The sequence below is a fragment of the Vigna unguiculata genome, chromosome 1 (assembly GCF_004118075.2).
Source record: "Vigna unguiculata cultivar IT97K-499-35 chromosome 1, ASM411807v1, whole genome shotgun sequence".
Classification (NCBI taxonomy): domain Eukaryota; kingdom Viridiplantae; phylum Streptophyta; class Magnoliopsida; order Fabales; family Fabaceae; genus Vigna; species Vigna unguiculata.
In genome coordinates this window covers 22,605,173-22,626,761 of record NC_040279.1, presented here as the reverse complement: position 1 = coordinate 22,626,761, position 21,589 = coordinate 22,605,173, and positions in this window count along the sequence as shown.

Genomic DNA, 21,589 nt, shown 5'->3' with positions numbered 1-21,589 from the left:
ATAGAGAAAAAAAATGAATTTTATTTATTCATAAGTTAAATGTGTAAAAAGTATTCCTATAACTTACTGTATTTTTTATATTTTAATTTTACATAAAAAATTATTTTATTTTATAAGATTATTTATTTATGTATTCAATAAGTTAAACTAATGGTAATACCTTGTAAACACTATGAAGTTATTTACTCAGATTTAAAATGTGAGATTTGTATTATCATTTCTCTTTTTGAACTCACTCATTATATTCTATCATTTCTCATTAGAAAGAAATAGATACACACAAACAACTTATAAGAGTGGACTTGATTTCTTAAAACTACACATTTTTTAAAAAAAATTTAAACAATTAAAACGAGGTTGCTACTATCTCCAATTTAAGGATCTAGAAAAACGGGTAAAGATCAGTATATATATTTTTTTTAAAGATGATGCTCAATTATTTTATTATTAGAAAGTTGAACTATAAATAGTTTTTTAATAACTAAGTCTCATTTTATAAAAACACTCTATCTTTCTAAAACTTCCTTTAGAACCTCCTCTAACTTCTCTCAAGTTTTTGACTCAACCGTTCATTTGATGAACAATTAAGAACCACCAATGGAGCCACCTCAGAAAAATTTTCATATATTCTCAATCAGAAAAAAAAAACAGGCTAAATTCACTTTTGCCATATTTTTTTGATACATTTTAACGTTTAGAGGTGAAGTTGGTTGTGATGACCATGTATGTGCCTCAAATTAGCTCAAAGTGAATCTATGTTGAATTATGTTCTTAGTGATATGCTTTGTTCTTTGATATGATGTTTGTAGGTAGTTGTAGTATCTTGTCTGATATAGAGCTCTAGCAGCATTCCATAAAGAAGAGTATGTTCTACAACAGGTAAATGAAACTAGCTTTAAATTTAATAATATTGATGATTGATGAAATTGAATTTTATGGTGATGATTTGTGATGAATTGGTTGTGTGAAATCTATTTTAAAATGTTGATTTTATATGTATGAAGTGAATGATTGAATTTATGCTTGAAATGTTATTAAATTATTGACATTAATGGCATCTATGAATTGGATGTGTGACCAGATTGGACTTGTCTGAGGTTGTAGTATGAGTAAAACTTTATCTGTTTTCAACTAAAAATGAGTGAAAATCCTTGTCGAGTTAGTTAGAAGACAATCATATCAGAATTGACCTACAAAGTTATAAAGACTCATTGGGCGAGCATACGACTCGCTAAGGAAGAATCCAAAATTTGCAAGTCAAAAAGCTCCAACACTTTGACTCGATAGGCAATTTAATCCTCGCTAGGTGAGCTTACTTAATGCGGTGACAGGGGGTATATTCACTAGCCAAAGCCTGGCTATGCAAGTATGAAAATGCTGAAAACCTAAAAGCAAGGTGTGTGCTCACATAGAGAAAGATACCTAGTTGTGAGAGTCAAAGATTTTTTTTATTTGTACAATTGATAAGAGATATAATGTACTATATAAGAATTTACCTTGTTATGCACGTAGGAGGGGTGTTGCTTAACCATTATAGTTATAGCCCCTAAGAGGTAGGGATGAGTTATGAAAAATGTATGGCCTTAAAATCTACTTAGTACACTAGTCCTCCGAAGGTTGTGTCAGATATTTATCTGTTTGTGAATTGACTTGAATGTGATGTGTGATTTGTAGTATGATGTAAATTTATTCTAGCTTATTATGTGTCATTTGTAGTGGTGTTGGTATCCACATGTTATGACTATGTAATTCATGATAGTAGATGATAATGCAAGGTCTAGAGAGAGTAGCTTTAATGCTTTCATGGAAGGAAAATTGATAGTATAGATGTAGAGAGCAATGTGATGTACTAGTTTACTCCTTGTAATCTTTTGAAATATTGTTGAATATGTTTTTCATATGGAGGATTGTACATTATCTTATAGACTTTGTAAACTATATATGTGCATTTGATATAATAATGTAATAGCCTTTTGACAATGTTTGGATGCTATAATTTCCTCGTTACCTAAAATTATGCACCATAAAAATAATGCCTCCAAATATTCAAGGAAAACATCACTGCTATTAACTCCAAGTCATGAGTAAGGTAATTCTTCTCATGAATCTTTAGTTGCCTTGAAGCATAGGCCACAATTTTCTTCTCTTGCATAAGAACACAACCTAGTCATGATATGATCTTCAGGGGTCTTCTGATTTAATTAAATATAGGAAATAATGATTTATATAATAATATTTAAATGTAATATTAATGGGTATTAAAGAGCACTTGTTGATAATTAATGTGGAATTTAGAGGGTCTTGCGTAATTCATTCTATAATAAGATCCAATTTGTAATATAATGAGATACATATGAATTTGATAGCAAATTAAAATTTCTCTTTGAGAACTTTTTGGAGTTCTGCGTTATAATAACCCAATTTTGGCCTTATTAGGGTAACTTGTAATGATCAACCTCATGACTTATCACTCACCTTCTCATGTTTCTTGAGTGGGGCGTCAATAGGGTTGGCTCACCACAAGTTGGGTTAAAAATTAGTCAACTCAACCCGGCTCGACCCACCACGCGTTGGTGGGTTAGTGGGTTAGCTCACTTACAAATTTTTTTATTATTTATTTTATATATATATTTCATTATAATGAAAATGAATTGACTCTATTTATTTTTAATAATAGTGGAATCAAAGTGTTCACCTAATTTTTGAAATATTATTATAAATATAGTAGTTAAAGATTAAAGAATCAACATATATAACTTGGCAAACAAATAAATTAAACATTCAAACTATTAAAATATTATTGAGCAACATTCTAACATTTGAAAATATGAAATTGTGAACCTATATAATTAGAAATAATAAATAATTATAATAAAAACGAGATCTTCTATTGTATGTAGAGTCAGGTTAAAGACTTAATCCACCTTCAACCCGGCTAGAACTCGTTTAAACTGTGGGTTAAAGTGAGTCGGGTTTTGTTCAAACCACTATAGAAAAAAATGACTAATATTGGGGCACTGGTCAACCTCATATTGAGTTCTAGAAAACTTTGTTCACATTTATCCATTCACACAAATGATTGGTCTTTACAAGTTAATTGCGTCAAAGAGGCCACAATCTTTGAAAATCCTTTTATAAACCTCCTATAATATCTTGGTAGTCTAACAAAGTTTCTGATCTATGTCACCGTATTAGGACGTTCTCATTTTAGTCATGCCCCTACCTTTGCAAGATCTACTAATATACCTTGAGTTGAGATGACATACCCTAGAAACTGCACTTTTTCATCAAAACTTACATTTTGACAGTTTAGCATATAAATACCTCTCTTTAAAGTGCCAACATTGTCCTCAAATGTTCTTCATGTTCTTTAGAGGTTTTGGAGTATATAAGAATGTCATCTATGAAGATGACAAACTTATCTAAGAAAGGCCTAAAGATTCTATTGATATTGTCCATGAGTAGCGTAGGAGCATTGGTCAGTCCAAACGGTATCACCACATATTCATAGTGCTCGAATTTGGACCGAAAGGTCATTTTCTGCACCTCTTCAGCCTTTACCAAGATTTAACGGTATCCAAATCTCATATCAATCTTTGAAAACATTGCACCTAACAATTGGTCTATTAAATCATCTATCCTTGGCAAAGGATAATTGCTTTTTTATGATAAGCTTGTTGAGCTGGTTTTAGTCGACATACAACTTTGAGCTTCAATCCTTCTCCATTACTATTAGAATCAATGCTCCCCAAGGCGACACACTTGGTTAGATAATTTTTTTTTCGTGTAACTCCTATATCTACTTCTTCAGCTCAACCAACTTTACTAGAGTCATTTTATATGGAGAGCTATTGATACTAGTGCAGCTTCAGGCACTATATTTGATATAAACTTTTTATGGTCTTCATCCTTTTCCTCCATACACGTGAGTATAACAAAACATTGAGTTCCTCCCTTTAACTCACTAGAAACTTGTTGAGTTGACAACAAAGACAACTTTGGCTCCTCAGGAAACACCACCTTCTTTTGGTTGCAATCAATAAGAATGTGATTGATAGACAATAAATCCATTCTTAGGATTATAGCAAACTCTTGCGGAGGTAGTCATATCAAGTTGACTTTGAATATATGTCCCTCTACCATAACATGAAACTCATAGCGAACCTTTGAGGTAGACACTTAACTAGAGGCTAGAGTTGTCACTACAACATCAAATTGTAACTCTTTCATTGTCATTCCAACTCTTCAACACAACTGCTTAACACAAAAGAGTGTGTTGCTTCATAATCAAACAACACTCTTAAACTCTTATCATCTATGGAACAAACACCAAGAATTAAATTACTTGATCTTACAACTTCCACTCCAGACAAAGCATGAATTATTCTAGTTGCCTAAGGGTGATTGCCTCCTTTGATTCCTTATTGTTGTTGTTGTGGTGGTTTGACAACCATTGTAGCCCCTTGTTGTTGAAGCAATCTTTAGAAATATGTCATTTTCTTCTGCAGACATAACACATCAAAGTACTCAAGAACTATGGACAATCTCTCCTCAAATGAGGTCCATCACATTGATAACATTGCACTCCTTTTGTTTTTGAGGTCCATTGGGGCTTCTTCTTTTCTCTTTCTCTCTCTCTCTCTCTCTCTCTCTCTCTCTCTCTCTCTCTCTCTCTCTCTCTCTCTCTCTTTTGGCTTACTCACATAAGGACCTCTCACTTGTAGCCTTAGCATCCGACTCTCCTCCTTTAGCTTCTCTATCTTAGCCTTTTGCACTAAAGTTGAAAACTCTCTAATTGTCTTACGCAAGCGTAAAGTAAAGTAAAAATGCAATGGATTGGTTTAGACATCAAGCAAGTAGGGAGATCATTTACTTGATCTCCTACTTGAGACCATTATTAAACTTCCTACATCTTCATACCTCATGGGAGGATAGTTGATAGTATAAATGTAGAGAGTAGTGAGATGTACCAGTTTACTCCTTGTTAACATGTTGTTTACATGAAGGACTGTATATTATAGTATAGACTTTATAACTATATCTGTGCATTTGATATAATAATGTAATAGCCACTAGTACAGTAAGGGCTTTTGCCCCGGTTATTTTCCACATTTTGCCTCGGGTCTGGAACCGAGGCATATTGGGGCAAGGCCAAGGCCTCGGTTATCACCCGAAGCCATAGACCCAGTTTTATGCCTCGGTTGTTTTGAAACCGGTGCCATAGACCCAGCTTTCTGCCTCGGGTCAGTTAGAACAGAGGCCATAGGTGATAAATATTTTTTTTAATTCAAATTTTTGCAGGCTTTTTGGCCTCGGTTATGGTTAGAACCGAGGCCCTATGTGAGTTTTTTGCCTCGATCTTGGTAAGAACCGAGGCATATTCCCCTACTTTTTTTTAAAATAAATTTCCTATTTTATATATATTCCCACATTCATATAATTTTCAGACCTGCATATAGTTTTCAGACAGCAACACAACCATAACAGAATATTTTCTCAAACATCCATAATCCAAAAACATTTAAAAGATAATTGAAATGTACACAATCGAAATACATATATCCTAATCAATACTATTGTACATTTGAATTATGAATTTTGCACATGCTATCCTACCAAACTTTATGGACTTCTCGGGAATTGGCAAAGGACTCTTGAATGTCTGCAAAATAAGACATTAAGTTAGTATATAGAAAGACAACTTTAGTATACCAAACTTTAGAATATTGCAAAGTAATTGTTTTAATTTAAAAATATATTACCGTGTCCCAATTAGTTGTAATACGAGCACGCACAATTGTTGTCATCCATTGCATTATATAGTAACCGCACTCATATGAGCCGGTTTGTCTATTACACTACATTATATCAACAACATTAAAATCAATTAATGAAGAAAATCAAATCAAACAATTATAAATATATGGATAGAAATATCAAACCTGGAGGGAACACCATGCAAGACATTTTGCCTTAGCCGTTGATCTCCCTGACAACATGTTATGTCCAATAATTGAACTATGATAAAGGGAATAAGTTAGGATACTTTTATATAACATGTCATTTTCATAAGATTGAGATTAGGTTTCTTACCAATCTATCACTTGTCTAAGATGGTTGGGGGAGGGCAGTGCAAAGAGCAAAACCATACAGCAAGGTTCTCCCTTAGGGAAACCACAAGTAATTGTCAATGATGTCTGAGAAGAAAATAAATTTATTGTTATGCATTAAAATGATAGATTATATTCATAAGTTAACAAAAATGACTTACCCAGCAATATAAGGGACAAAATAAATTTATTTTCCGTGTTGAAAGCATCCAGTGACATATGATTGAATGTCATCAAACTTGTTGCCTTCATGAGTGAGTTGGGGGTCTACAAACCCATATACATCATTCAGTCCCATAGTTTCAGTGACACCAGACAAATACCTAAACATAAAATTGATTTGATATAAGTAAATAGATAAATATATCATATAACTATATATAATGATTGAAAGACTTACATCATCCAAAACTGAATAATGGTAATATTCAGTTCCTCTTGTCCCCGTGCAAGCTCCAAGACATCTTGGGAATGCAAGTAAAGTGGGATGTCAAGATCTCTCCCAAAAATGTTAGCATCCCAAGGAACCTGCATCGGGTTATCAGCTATGATTTCTACAAGTTGGAGCAATACACCAAGAGGATCGTCCAAAGAGAGAAGAATCTTCTTTGATTGAGGTTTTTCCTATATTGATGCAATTTCAGTTAAAATGGAATATAATTTAAGTTTGAACATAATAAACATGTAAACTTAAAAATGTAGTATATTTGAGGGTTTAAGAGTATTTATCGGGGAGTCAGTAACAACCAAATCTCTAGGCCAGGCGAGGAAACACTGGAATGCTTGTGCCACAGTATACACCTCATCTGTGGGCACAGGAACTAAAGCATACGACATGAGAACCTCCTCTACCGTGACCTTAACCTCATCCTCTGCTAACTCCATGCCATGAAGAACTGTGGTTGCCTCAAATACTTTTCCACGAGCCACTGGTGTCTTCTCTGTACCATCCCAAATATATAGCTGACATGGATGAGTGTCATCCATGTCATCCCCGGGTGGAGCTGAACAACTCCCCTTTCCGCTTCTACCTGTTACAGTCAACGATTTATTAATGTTATTCAATTACTTTATTAAATATCATTTATTCAATTCATAACTTATAGAAAACAAATTTACCCGTGGGAGGCACAAATGGGTCTAGTTCTGGCGGAGGATCCACTGGCGAACGAATGCCATAATGCTCAAATTGGCGCATAACTTATTCTCTCACCTGCGTCGTGATCATTTCCTTCATTCTTTGTTCATAATCAGCACCATGACTGCATGAAGACTGACGAGAGGAGGAACCGAAAAATTGGCGTATGCCGACTCTTGATCCAGCACCACGCACACGTCCAGGGTGCTTAGGTCGTCCAATTGCAGCAGCAAGTATGTCATGACGAACTTCTGGTACTTTGAGCCTTTTTCCTCTTTACCTGTAACATATAAAACCCACTTTATGAATTAGTTAAAATTTTGCATAATTATCAATTGTGCTATTGATGATTTCAAATAAACATACCTGCCATCCCTCAGATGTCCGAAGCTCAAGAAACTGACGCCATGTGTCTTCATCAATCCAAGTGTATTTCAACAATGGATTTTCATTCTTTTTATGTCCAAAGACATACCTAGACGTCAACTTGGTCTTAAAACCACGAAATTTCTCAGCCACCGATGACAAACATTTTTGTCTTAGCGTCGACACATTTGGAATATCAAATGTTAGCTGCAATATAGAAAATGTCATCAACAATATTTATCATATTATCAACAAAATCAAAGTATAACGTTAATAACATTAATATTAGTTACCAATAAATCTTGCCATATCATTTCCCGATCAGCTTCAATGACATGATCAAAAGATGGCGTAAGGATTGATATTCTCTCTAGTGCCAACATTCCTAAATAGCTTTTGAAGACGTCCCCAAAACGACCACTAGGCTCACCAGTGTCGACGTTAATATCAACATGTGTTTTCTGACCTTTAGCTCTTCTAATTAAGAGCTCTCTCAACCTAGTGGCTCCTCTGGTGGGTCTCTTAGCAGGTGCTTCATCCTCTGATGAAGTATAATGTTCAGCCATGTATTTGTGAAATGAAAACATAAAAAACCATTAATAAGCAACATATAAAATAATATATATAAAACATTATTTAACAAAACACCTAAATTTTAACAAGAACATGAAATTCGTACATAAAGTTATTGATTGGTCATATGTATATTCCTTCATCGTGATCTTCTCGAATTGCATGTACATCATCAACTAGATGGATTTCATCAACGGTTGTCGTTCTTCTAAATGGGTGGGCGACATCAATATTAAGATCACTCATATTCTCTTCATTAGGATCAATCTGTTTTTTTTCATGAAGAGCGACAAACCAATGTTCAGTTGCAAGATCTTTAACATAGAAAACCTGAGATGCTTGTTGTGCCATGATAAATGGCTCGTCTCGATAACCCACCTTTCGAAAATCCACTACAGTCATTCTTGATTCATCTATTTTGACACCACTCTTATTGTCAATCCACTTACATTTGAACAGTGGAATAGTAAACATGGTATAATCAACCTCCCATATCTCTTGTATTACACCATAGTATGTCATTGATCCTACTACAGGATTTTGATCTTTAGATGTAGAAAATTGTAGCGACTCAGCTACAAGCACCGGGTCTCCTTGGACCGAGGCCTATATCCTGACTTCCAGCCACTTTTTGGCTTCGGGTCCTACTGGACTGAGGCCTATACCCTCACTTCCAGCCACTTTTTGGCTTCGGGTCCTACTGGACCGAGGCCTAAACCCCTCTTTGGCACCGGTTTTGAGCGAACCGCGGCCTATACCCCTCTTTGGCTTCGGGTATTTGGAGAACCGAGGCCTAAAACTTGGCTCTAATTGCAAAAATGTCACTGCACCATTATATACTTCGGTTCCTGGCCAACCGAGGCATATAAGACGAGGTAAAATGGGAATTTTGCACTAGCGAGACTTTTGATAGCGTTTTGATGCTATAATTGATCCAAATTCGAATAAAATATTTCATTTTAAATTGGAACAAGTCTATTACTTTTTAAACTTAAATTGGAATAATCAGTGTTATTATGTATGAGTATCATTATCTTTAAATTTAAATCAAATCCCATTTTTCTTTAAGTTTTAACAAGTCTCATTTATAATTGAACACAAAAGGAAAAAAAATTCTACACTAGTGGATTTGTGGGAGTTAAAAAGCTATATATATATATATATATATATATATATATATAATAATGAAATAATTTGATTGGGTGGAATTGTTCGAAACAAATATAGGCAGTTATGAAAAATTAATGGTATTAAAATTGTCATACAAGCTATTAAAGCATTAAAATTCCTTTGAAACGATAATGAAAGTTGCACAACTACAATACTAACTATGCAAGAGAATTTAACTCAAGCATGTAATTAATAGAGGCAAGAAAAAAAATTAACAGAAGAATAAAATTAATTTCGAATGTATAAGAAGTGAAATTATATTAACCAGCATAAACACATTTACTACTATGCTTGTGTGTAAATAATTTTTAAATATCCATAAATTATTTCAATTTTAAAAATAGTAATTAAAAGGGTAAAATTAAAAATACAACTAGTTATAAATATAATTATAGATATATAGTTGTAGATAAAATAAAATTTAATTATTGAAATAAAAAATATTATAAGTAATATTATGTAAATAATTATTTTATTATTAATGTAAATATTGTGTACAAGAGAAAACGATCTTATAATATTTAATTACTTTAAAATTCATTTTTAACATTTTTCAATAAATCTAGTCATTAATATATTAATGTATTTTGTTATTGATGTGGTGGACAATCACAATAAATAAATGATTATGATTATGGAGATAAAGTTTTTTTTTCTTGTTGAAGTTCTATCCCAAAGAAAACATATATTAGAATTAGATTCATATTTAATAGTTGATAGGTTATATTTTTTCATATATGGTTATGATTGTAGTCATTGTCATGGTCATTGGGAGATTGTGGTTCTATATGGTTATATGACATTAGTCTTACACATATAAGACCTTAGACACCACTTTTACACCAAAATCTTAAAGCAATGTTGTTATGGTTCTTTATTCTTATATAGTGTTTAACTTTGTCTTTTCTATCCAATGTGGAACTTTGACTCACACTTGGACTATTCCCAACAATAGTATCACATGATCTGTCAAATATTTCTTAATAACATAGAGAGTGGTGACAATAATAATCCATTTCTTGCACATAAATGTCAAAATGGTGATCACCACCGGCCCATAAAAGCGACATAAGTACAAGATCATTGAAACAAAGATATTTTAGTGTATCAGGAACACGATCATGAAGTTTGTCTTTGCAATGAACACTCAACTGTATAAAACACAACTCCTTTGGATGTAATTTATTAGTTATTTTAGTAGTAACTTTATGTTGCAGAGAAATATTTTTGAGAAACAATTAATCATTACTCTTGTTACCTTTTAACTATAGAGTAAGAAATAACAACTAACATAGTGTTCTCGTAATTTTGAAAAATAAATCCGTCATTGCTCAATTTTTTCTTTAATAGGATAACTTTAAAGAAGACCAAATTCTCTTACATGAACTCAGGTAAATATGATGGATATATATTTTTAATGTATATGAATAATTAAGTATACATTAAGCATGAGATTATATATATTTATGAGTGTTCTAATAGGATAGACAGAATAGATTCAACAAACAATAGATATTACTAAGATAAGCTTTAAATATAATCTTAAAAGTGAATTTTAAGTCTAATTCAACCATACAAAACTTAATTATAAAGTAAAATTTACACCTATTTATATATATTATATTTACAAACGAGTGATCTCCAACATTATTTAATACTATTTAATAATATATTTATATTTTTGTTCTTTAACTTTATTTATGGATTGTTTGCACTACCGTCATCTGGCATTCTCCAAACTTAAAATTTCGTTAATTTGAGACTTTGTATAAGATAATTAATTTATTATTAGTCCAACAAATGATTTATTTGATTTTAAATAAAGGGTTAAATATGTTTTTGGTCCCTTAACTTTCAGTGAATTTTGGAAATTAGTCTATTTTGAAACTTTAGACCAATTTAGTCCTTCATCTTTTGAAATACGTGGATTTAAACCTTTTAATCAAATTTTGTTAAGTTTATTTGATATTTCAAGCACATTTCATAATAGTATTTGACTTAACATTAAAGTAAAAATGTGTCAAACAGTATAAACAACTCAAATACAATCTTGAAATGCGTATGAAACATCAAATAAACCTAACAAAATTTGATTAAAAGGACTAAATACATGTATTTTGAAAGATGAAGGACTAAATTAGTCTAAAGTTTCGAAATGGACTAATTCCAAAATTAACTGAAAGTTAAGGGACCAAAAACATATTTAACCCTTAAATAAAACTTATAAAATTTAATAATAAAAATACAATTTATTATAATAATAAAATCAAAAATGTATTATTAGTCAAGTATATCCATACATATAGTCTACATTATTCAAATATTAATATTAATCCATTATGATTTATTTAAAACATGATTGTTAGTTTTGAAATGGTGATTTAAGCCAAGAAGGGAGGGGGCTTGAATTCACTATTTAAAACTTTTTCGAAAGCTTAAACTCTTTTCAATTGAATCAACTAGACTAGAAAGTTAGGATGTAAAAGCAGCAGACCAGTACACTTTCAATCAGTTGAAAAATAAAAATAGCTGACTAATTTGTTCTTAAGCTATAAAACAGTTGATTAAAAAGACAAATCAATCTACTAAAATACTGAGAATTTATGCAGAATACAAAATTCGTAGATTTAACTCAAACAACAATCTTTCACATATGAGACTTGTTCCAATCAATTTTTTTAACTATTATACAGCCTCAGATTACACAAGAACCATTAAAACACAGCAAAGAGTGAATTACTCCATTTTCTTGAGATTTTAAAGTGATTCAAAGAGAGTGAGAAGAGGGAAAGAGAATTACACAGTTTTTTTCATACTGATTCACTCAATCACATAGCTACATTTAGTTTTCCAGGACAACCTGAGCTTGGTTTCCACTATATTCAAAAGTTTTACAAATCAAACACCAAGATTAGACTTTTGAACAAAGAACCACACAAGATTTTTGACTCACTAAAATCTAGACAACTACCCTGCAAAAATCACACTTACAGACCTAAAATCACATCAAACAAATAACCAGAGGCACTAGAACATCCAAACCTGATGGTGGCTCTCCCTAACCAACCATACATGTGTTCTTCAAGCTACTCATAAGCGAAAATGCCTCTAAGATCAACCAAGATTTTCAAACTTCACGTTGCAGTTGTGTATTGCAAAGAGAGAAAGTGTTTTCGAAGAAGAATGACAAGATTTCGCGCTTAAAAACTCAGAAATGTGACTCTACTATCGAAAACACAACATATATAGTCTAGTTTAAGTGAAAACAATCAATTGAATTTTTTGTACAGTCAGCTGATTTCACTGGACTTAAGTGAAATCAGTCGATTGAAAAATAACTCAACTGACTGAATATATTCATACCAGAAACTATATATTGCAAGCATTGTAACATGATACATATTATTTCTAGATTTAACACACTAAAAACTTAATCTTCAAGTGGATCCTCATCAATCTTCATCAACCATATGTAATCTTCATACACTTAACTTTATCAATTCTTTGCTTCAAACTTACTTCTGCCAACAATGATAATATATGAATAATATACACTGATATAATTAAGACTTAAGTATGATAAGAACATGATATATATATAAAATAACAAGTTTAAAATTTAAGTCTTATAAGACATAATTATTAAAATATATTGATATAAAATTAAATTTAAAATCTTTATCTTAAACATGATCTTACACCACAATAAATAAATAAATATATATATATATATATATATATATTAGAAAATATAATTTCAGCTAACAATAAATTAAAATATCAACAACTAAAATTCAATCTTATAAAAATTTAACATTGAAGTACAAAATAAATAAATCAATATCTCATATAATTGAAGTAGTTTTGACATGACATGAAAAATGTATTTATGAAAATTTGTGTTAAAATAAAAAATATAAAAATCTTAAAAGTGATTTCTCATATTATAATAAAAAGTAAATTAAGATTTTATAAAACCTGAGTATACGAACATGATATAAATTTAAATCATGATGTTTAAATAAAATTTAAAATAACTTTCGTCTTGAAAAGGTATTTTCATCAATAGTTAAATAAGGCTTTTGTTAGAGTGTTAATTTTATAAAAGTATAATTATTGATTTAGTTCCCTTAATTTTTGGTTTTGTTCAATTTGGTTTCTTTATTATTGGTGGGTTCAATTTAGTCCTCAATTATTTAAAAAGGTTCAATTTGGTCATCTCCGTTAGGTTGGACGTGTCAAGTTGTGAAATTTTTAATTCTTTTTTAAAATTCAATTTTTCTTATTTTTAATTTTTTTCTAAAAATTTATAAATTGTCACATGTCAGGTTACCGTCATGCGACATGTCTTTACAATCATGATACGTGGCAGTGGTAATAGTTATTTTGAATTTAGTCTTCTATTTAAATTTTCGGTTCAATTTTGTAATGATCCAATTTTATTTTTTCCAAATTGAGACCAAATTATTAAATAAACTTAATTACAACTTATATATACATGTTACAATAATTTTTTTGAATATATACATGAAATCATTTCACCTAAAAACTCAAATTATTTTATTTTTTACATTAGTATCTTTGTAATTTTTTACACTTGAAATTTTTTAAATTTTGTACACTTGTAAAAAATAAAATAATTTGAATATTTAGGTGTAAGGATTTGATGTATAAATTCAAAAAAAAATTATTTTAACATGTATATATAAGTTAGAATTAAGCTTATTTACTAATTTGGTTTCAACTTGAAAATGACAAAATTTGATCGTTTTAAAAATAGGGATACTAAATTGAACTAAAAAAACAGATGACTAAATTGAAAACAACTATTACTACTGTCATGTGTCACGATTATAAACTACTACGTGACACGACCGTATCCTAACATGTGACAATTTATAAACTTCTAGAAAAAAAAATTAAAAATTTAAAAAAAAATTATGATTTGACACGTGTCCTGTATGGACATGGTGTTAACTCTAATTGAACAGATAGAACCAAATTGAACCCTTTAAAATAATTAGAAGAATAAATTGAACCAACCAATAATAATAAGGAAATTAAATTGAACCAAACCACAAAATGAGAAACTAAATCAATAATTATACCTTTTATATAAGTTATGTAAGAATATTATGGCAAAGTAGAATTTGTAAAAGTTAAATTAAGACTTCATAAATTAAAACTAACAATAAATACAACTAATTTTGTATGCAATTTTATTTAATAATTACTCTTTTAATGAATACAATACATTTGCTTGATAAACACATTACATTTACTTTACCCATTGATTAATTATTGGATTAAATTATGTGAATACAGAATAACTGAAAATAATTAATACTCCATTATAAGTTAAAAAACAATTATTTTTAGATAAATTACAAATATTGGAAACATATATTATTTGAAATGGCTAAAATAATTATATTTTTAGTACTTTTATGATTTTGAAGCATGACAAATAAAAATGATGAAATGAGTTTGAATTTAAATACTTTATCTTTATTGGCAAAGTAAAATTTTATTTTTATTCTCATATTTAGGGGTGGCAAAACGGACCAACCCGATCCATTTGAGTTTGGTCCGTCTGTGGCCCGTAAAAAATAGGTCGGGTCAGGCCGGCCCATCAAACAGAAACGGGCCAACAATCACAATCCGTCTCATATAGAACGGGCTAACGGGCTGGGTCGGGCTGGCCCGTCCACTTTTTTTTTCTTTTTTTTTAAACTTTTTTAATTTGTTTTTAATTTGTTTATTTTTAAAATTTGTTTATATTTACATATAAATTATTATTAAAGGCATATTTAATCAAATAAAATATTTTTAAAATTTTTAATTGATTAGTTAATGTTTTTAATTAGATAAATTAAAAATTATTAAATTTATATATTCAATTATAACTAATAATGAAACTTAATTTGTAGGTGTTAATAATTTAAATTATAATATTATTATATATTTACATATTTAAAAATATAATATAAAAAATTAATATTTTTAATTACTTTATTTTTTTAAAACATACTAGGATGGACTGACCTGTACTTTGGCCTGTCAAGTTGATGGATTAAATTGAACGGACCAAAACAGGCTGACGGATTGAAATCTTCAACCCAACCCATCTTTTTTAACACGAGCTGACGGACTGGCCCGTTGAGTCCGCCGTTTTGCCACCCCTACTCATATTTATATTCAAAAAGTATGACATTTTTGTCTCACAGTGCAAAATCTTATAAAAATATATCTTATAAAAATAGATAGTTTGGACATAACATAAGAACGAAAGAAGTAATTGCAGTGTGATGTCATAAGATTAGAATAATTTGGACTAAATAAAAGTGAGTCCATTTGATGAGGTGGTAACATATCATTAACCAAGTTAATGTGGGCTCCACTTCATTAATGTCTATTTATTGATTTTACATTTCTAATGAAAAATTTTATGCGATGGTTTAAAAATAATATTATTTTAAGGCATGTTATTGTTAAGGTTAAAATACCTTTTTATCCCAATTTTCGTCAAGTTTTTTTAAATAAGTCCTAATTTTGGTTTTGTGTTCAAATAGGTCCCAATTTTTGTCAACTATGTTCAATTGGGTCCTTTTTTGCTAACACCGTTTAAATCATTAACGGCCATGAACAGTGATTGTCATGTGTCATTTCGTGGTTTTTTTGAATTTTTTTGAATTTTTTTATTTTTAATTTTTTTTTAATTTTTTTTTAATTTTTTTTTTTAATTTTTTTTAAATGTACACGTGTCACTTTGTGGTTTTTTTGAATTTTTTATTTTATTTTTTTGAATTATTTTTTAAATGTCCACGTGTCAATCTAGTAGTGTGCCACGTGTCAAAGTCAATATTCTATATTCAATTTGGTCCCTATATTTGTTATTAAAATAAAAATAAATAAAAAAATTTAAAAATAAAAAAAAAAATCAAAAAAATCACGAAGTGACACGTGACAGTCATTGTTCATGGCCGTTAATGATTTAAACGGTGTTAGCAAAAAAGGACCCAATTGAACAAAATTGACGAAAATTGGGACCTATTTGAACACAAAATCAAAATTAGGACTTATTTGAAAAAATTTGACGAAAATTAGGACCAAAAAGGTATTTTAACATATTTTTAACAACCAAATAAAGTATTAATATGTTAATCTTATAAAACTTTTATATTAAATTAAAAAGTAAGAAAAGAAAAAAGAGGTTTTAAAAATAATAATATACAAAATGAAATATAAAGAAAAAATTAGAGTGAAATTGAATCAAATCTTAATTTAAAAATAATTGTCGATTATATATTAATATTTTTTTTATAAATTTCATGTTTGAATGAAATAATTTAAGAATGTAATTTATTTATTTTGTGTATTTAAAATTTTTTGAGGTAGAATGAGTTAATTGAATGAAAAAAATTGAAATTTAAGAATTTTGAGAACATATTTTAAATTAAAAAATAGAATTTAAAATTTACTAAGAAAAGAGAAATTGAAATTTTACAAATAGTAACTTCTTCTTTATACGTATTATAAAATGAAAACCAAATTAATAAATTTTAAATGAATATTTAAATTTAACTAATATCTTTTTTCAATTTTGATTCTAAAATACATATTTTTGAAATAAAAATTTATTTTGAAAGAGTAATTCAATTAGATTATCCAACCATAAAAATTGAAATGGAACATATTTTTATTATTTATATAAATAAAATATTTAAAATGAAGATAATTTAATTATAAATAATTTAAATATAATGTATTTTAGTTCTTTAAAATGGTTGAAAATATCTAAGTTAAAGAAACTATAGTCATATTTCATGTAATCAAGTTTCATTAATTAGTATTTAATAAGTGATTCTATATCATTAATGATATTTATTGATGAACATTTACAATGTTCAAACTTAATAGTCCTAATTATATTTGCATTTATGAGTTTTAACTTTCATGTTACCATTAATTTAGATTCACAATGATTGTTATTATTAACAATTGTAGTAACTACTATGATAATTCTCATTACACCTAACACCGACCGAAAATTTTCATTATCCTACGTGGTGGAAAAGATTACAATAGTGTGGTGGTAATATGTAAGATCAGTTTAAGTTCCAAGCAAGTAAAATCTTTATTTTAGGCCTTTAAAAAAAGCTCAATAAAAAATATTAGGATTAATATATTTTTATTAAATTAATTGTAAAATTAAGTTTGAGAATAAAATTTAATTAAAATATTATAAGTGATTATAAATTTTTATTGATACTGAAAATGATATTTAATGAATTAATTTTTTTTTTAATAAATCATAATTTTGTTTAGGAAAAGTAAATGGTTAATTGTCTCTATTATCTTACTAATCAATTCTTATTTTTATTTTATTTTCTTTCTTTATAATTTCTCATCTAGTTATTCTACTCTTTGGCTCCTTGGTTTCTTTTTGAACATTGCTTCACTAGTTTAGCTTGATACATTAATCAATTTTCATTGGTTTATTTTCATATGTGATGTGTGTGTGTCTCACTATCTATATTTCAAGTGGTAGAAGGAACTAGTTGACATTTACCATTTTTATGTGAGAGTGTATCATTTCAGACAAAAAGATAAAAACTAAAAGTTAAACAAATTAGTTTTATTATGTATTGAAAAAAAAATATGAAATGAAATTAATTACGACAAATTAATTGATAATTATTTACAAAAATCTTGAAAAATAAATTTTAAATACAATTATGATACATTTTAACAATACATTTACTTTACCCATTGATTATTTATCGGATTAAATTATGTGACCTCAAAATAACTAAAAATAATTAATACTACACTATAAACTAAAAATCAATTATTTTTAGACAAATTACAAAATATTGGAAATGACTAAAATAATTATATTTGTAGATGGTTTTGAAGCATGATAGGTAAGGATGATAATGAAACTTTTGCATGATACTTATCCCATTGAAGAATAGGTATGAGTATACCTAAACTCATACTTACCATTTTACCGATTCAAATATTTATTAATGTTCATATAAACATTAGCAAAAAAAAAATCACGAGTAAGAAAATTGTAAGGGGTTATTAATTAGAATATAATGAGGTGATTATCATTAATGATATTTCCTTTAAACATTTATGATGGTCAAACTTGTTAGCCCTCATTGCATTTTCATTTTTTAGTTTTAATGTACCTTAAATTTAGATTCACACTTACTATCATTATTATTAATAGTGGTAGTAATTCCTATGATAATTTTCATCATAATCAACACACACTACAATGGTTAACAAGTTAATTGCAATTTTAGAATGGAAAAAGACATCCAAGAAAGGAGTCGCACAAAAAGAAGTTGATAATCTATATTGACAATATTGTTGATCGCACATCACAATAAATTTAAAACATGTAGATGATGTAAATATAATTTAAACTTGATAATTTTATTAATGATTATGAAGAGAAAGTATTATTATTTTTTATTCCAAGGAAAACATACTGTAGAACCGGATTCTTGTAAAATAGTACCACATGGTCCGCTGTCATATATTTCCCAATAACACTTATAGTGATGACAACCCAAATCCCTACTTTGCACATAAATGTCAAAATGATAATCAGCACCTGGCCATACAAAGTGACAGAAGTACAAGGCTGTTGGAAACCAGAAATTTTCACGAATTCGAAAATGAAATGATTCGCCGAATTTTAGCGTAACAGGACCCACATCATGTTTTTTGTCTTTGCAGTGAACAAACAACTGCGGATCTTTCACATGTAATTGGTTGGTTATTTGAATCGTAAGTTTATGAAGCTCAGGAGGAATTGTTTTAGGAACCAATCCATCATCACTCTTGCTACCTTTTGAAAGTAGAGCAAGAATTAACCACCAACAAAGTATTCTCATGATTTTGGAGATCCAATCCATCATTGCTCAATTATTTCTTTGGTAGGATAACTTCAAAGGAGACTAATTTCTCTTACATCAACTCAGTTAACCACATGTATAAATACCTCTAAAAATAATTAAATATTCATTAAACATAAAATTAGATATTCATGAGTGTTCACAAGATGTGATAGACCCAACAAATAATAGATCTTACTAAAATAAATTTTAAATATCATTTTAAAAAGTGAATTTTAAATTTAATTCAATTTCATCCATTTTATTTATAAAATAAAGTTTACGTTTATTTATATAATTTTAAATTGCTCTTATATTAAAAAATGTTTGATCTCCAACATTATTTATTACTATTTAATAACTTGTATTTTGTTCTTTAATTTTATTAATGTATTATTTGCACTAACGTCATCTGTCATGCACGAATTGGTTAAAGAGAAACGGGAATTTGAGACTTTCTTTAAGATAATTAATTCACCGTTAGTCCGATTGATGATTTATTGATTTTAAATAAAAATTATAAAATTTAATAATAAAAATACAATGTATTAAAATAGAAAATGTATTGGTTAAATATTTCCATACATATACTCTATATTATTCAAATATTAATGCTATTTCATTAAAATATGATTTGTTTAATACATATTTACTGTAAGGATAATGTATAAATAATACACCAGATATAATTAAGATTGAAGTCTTATAAGGTATTTATAAAATAACAAGTTTTAAGATTTGAGTCTTATAAGACATAATTATTAAAATATATTGATCTAAAATAATTTAAAGTATTAAATCTTAAACATGATATTACACCACAATAAGTTTTAAGATTAAATATATTTTTTATTTCTCAAGAGTGAATTTTGGAATTAGTCATTTTTTCAAACTTTATGCCAATTTAGTCCATTTTTAGAAATACGTGAATTTAATTCTTCTTACTAAATTTTGTTAAGTTTATTTAACATTTTAAATGCATTTTATGATAATATTTGAGTTAACCTTGTAGCGAAAATGTGTCAAATAGTATAAATAACTCAAATACTATCATAAAATGTGCTTGAAACGTCATATAAACTTAAAAAAATTTGGTTAAAAAGATTAAATTTACGCATTTTTAAAAACAAAGGATTAAATTGGTCAAAATTTTTGATAAAAAACTAATTTTAAATTTTACTAAACCTTAAAAAAATAAAATATATTTAATCCTAAATTATATATATATATATATATATATATATATATATATTTATCTTATTCTCATACCCAAATTAAAATAATTAAATATTACTAATATTTAATCAATGACAACCATTGAATAAGAACAATTAATGTTCAATCAATGACAGGCATTGGGTAAGAACAATTTTTGGACTAAAGTGGAAGTGGGAGAATTTGATGAGTTTGTACCATGACATTAATCAAGTTAATGCGGGCTCCACCTCATTGATGATTATTTATGATTTTTATGCTACTATATCCTACGTCCATTTCTAATAAAAATTTTCATAAGGACCGTGTAAGAAAATATTTTTCTATATTAGAAAGATATGCTATTATTAATAATTAAATAAAATATTAATTAAGATGTTAGTCTATAAAATTTGTATGTTAAACTAGTGAAAACACATTTGTTAAGCAAATGTATGTTATTTTTTTATGATAATAAAAAATAAAATTATTATTATTATTATAAAATTAAATATAAATATTTTTATAATTTTATTAGAAATAACTTTTACGTATTTTGTAGGAGATTTTATAATTAAAAAATGTATATTTAAAGGGTAAAATTAGAAAAAAAACATGTAAAAGCAAAAAGAGAATTTTTTTATATATAGGTATATATACTTTTTATAATTTTATTATAAATATTTGTTTATTTATTTTGTAGCTAATTTTATAATTAAAAAAATTGCTAAGTTTAAAAAATGATTAAATGGAAAAAATGGTTAGATTTAAAAAAAAAACACTTCAAGAATAAAATTGGTAAAATAAGTATTTAAAAAAATATTTACTAATGTGAATTCAAAAATAGATACTAAAATAATAAAATAATAAAACTGAAAATAGTTTTTTTATTATGAATAATAATTTAAATTTTAAAAATAATTATTAAAAGGATAAGCTTGAGAAAACAGAAGAGCACACCAAAGAGGTATGTTTCATTATATATAATTATAGATTATGATTAATTATTTAAATTTAAAAAGTAATTATTAAAAAGTAAAATTAGAACAAAAGAAGAAGACACCAAAAAGGTGTGTCTCCTTATATATAACTATAGAGTATAGATATATAGTTATAAATGAACC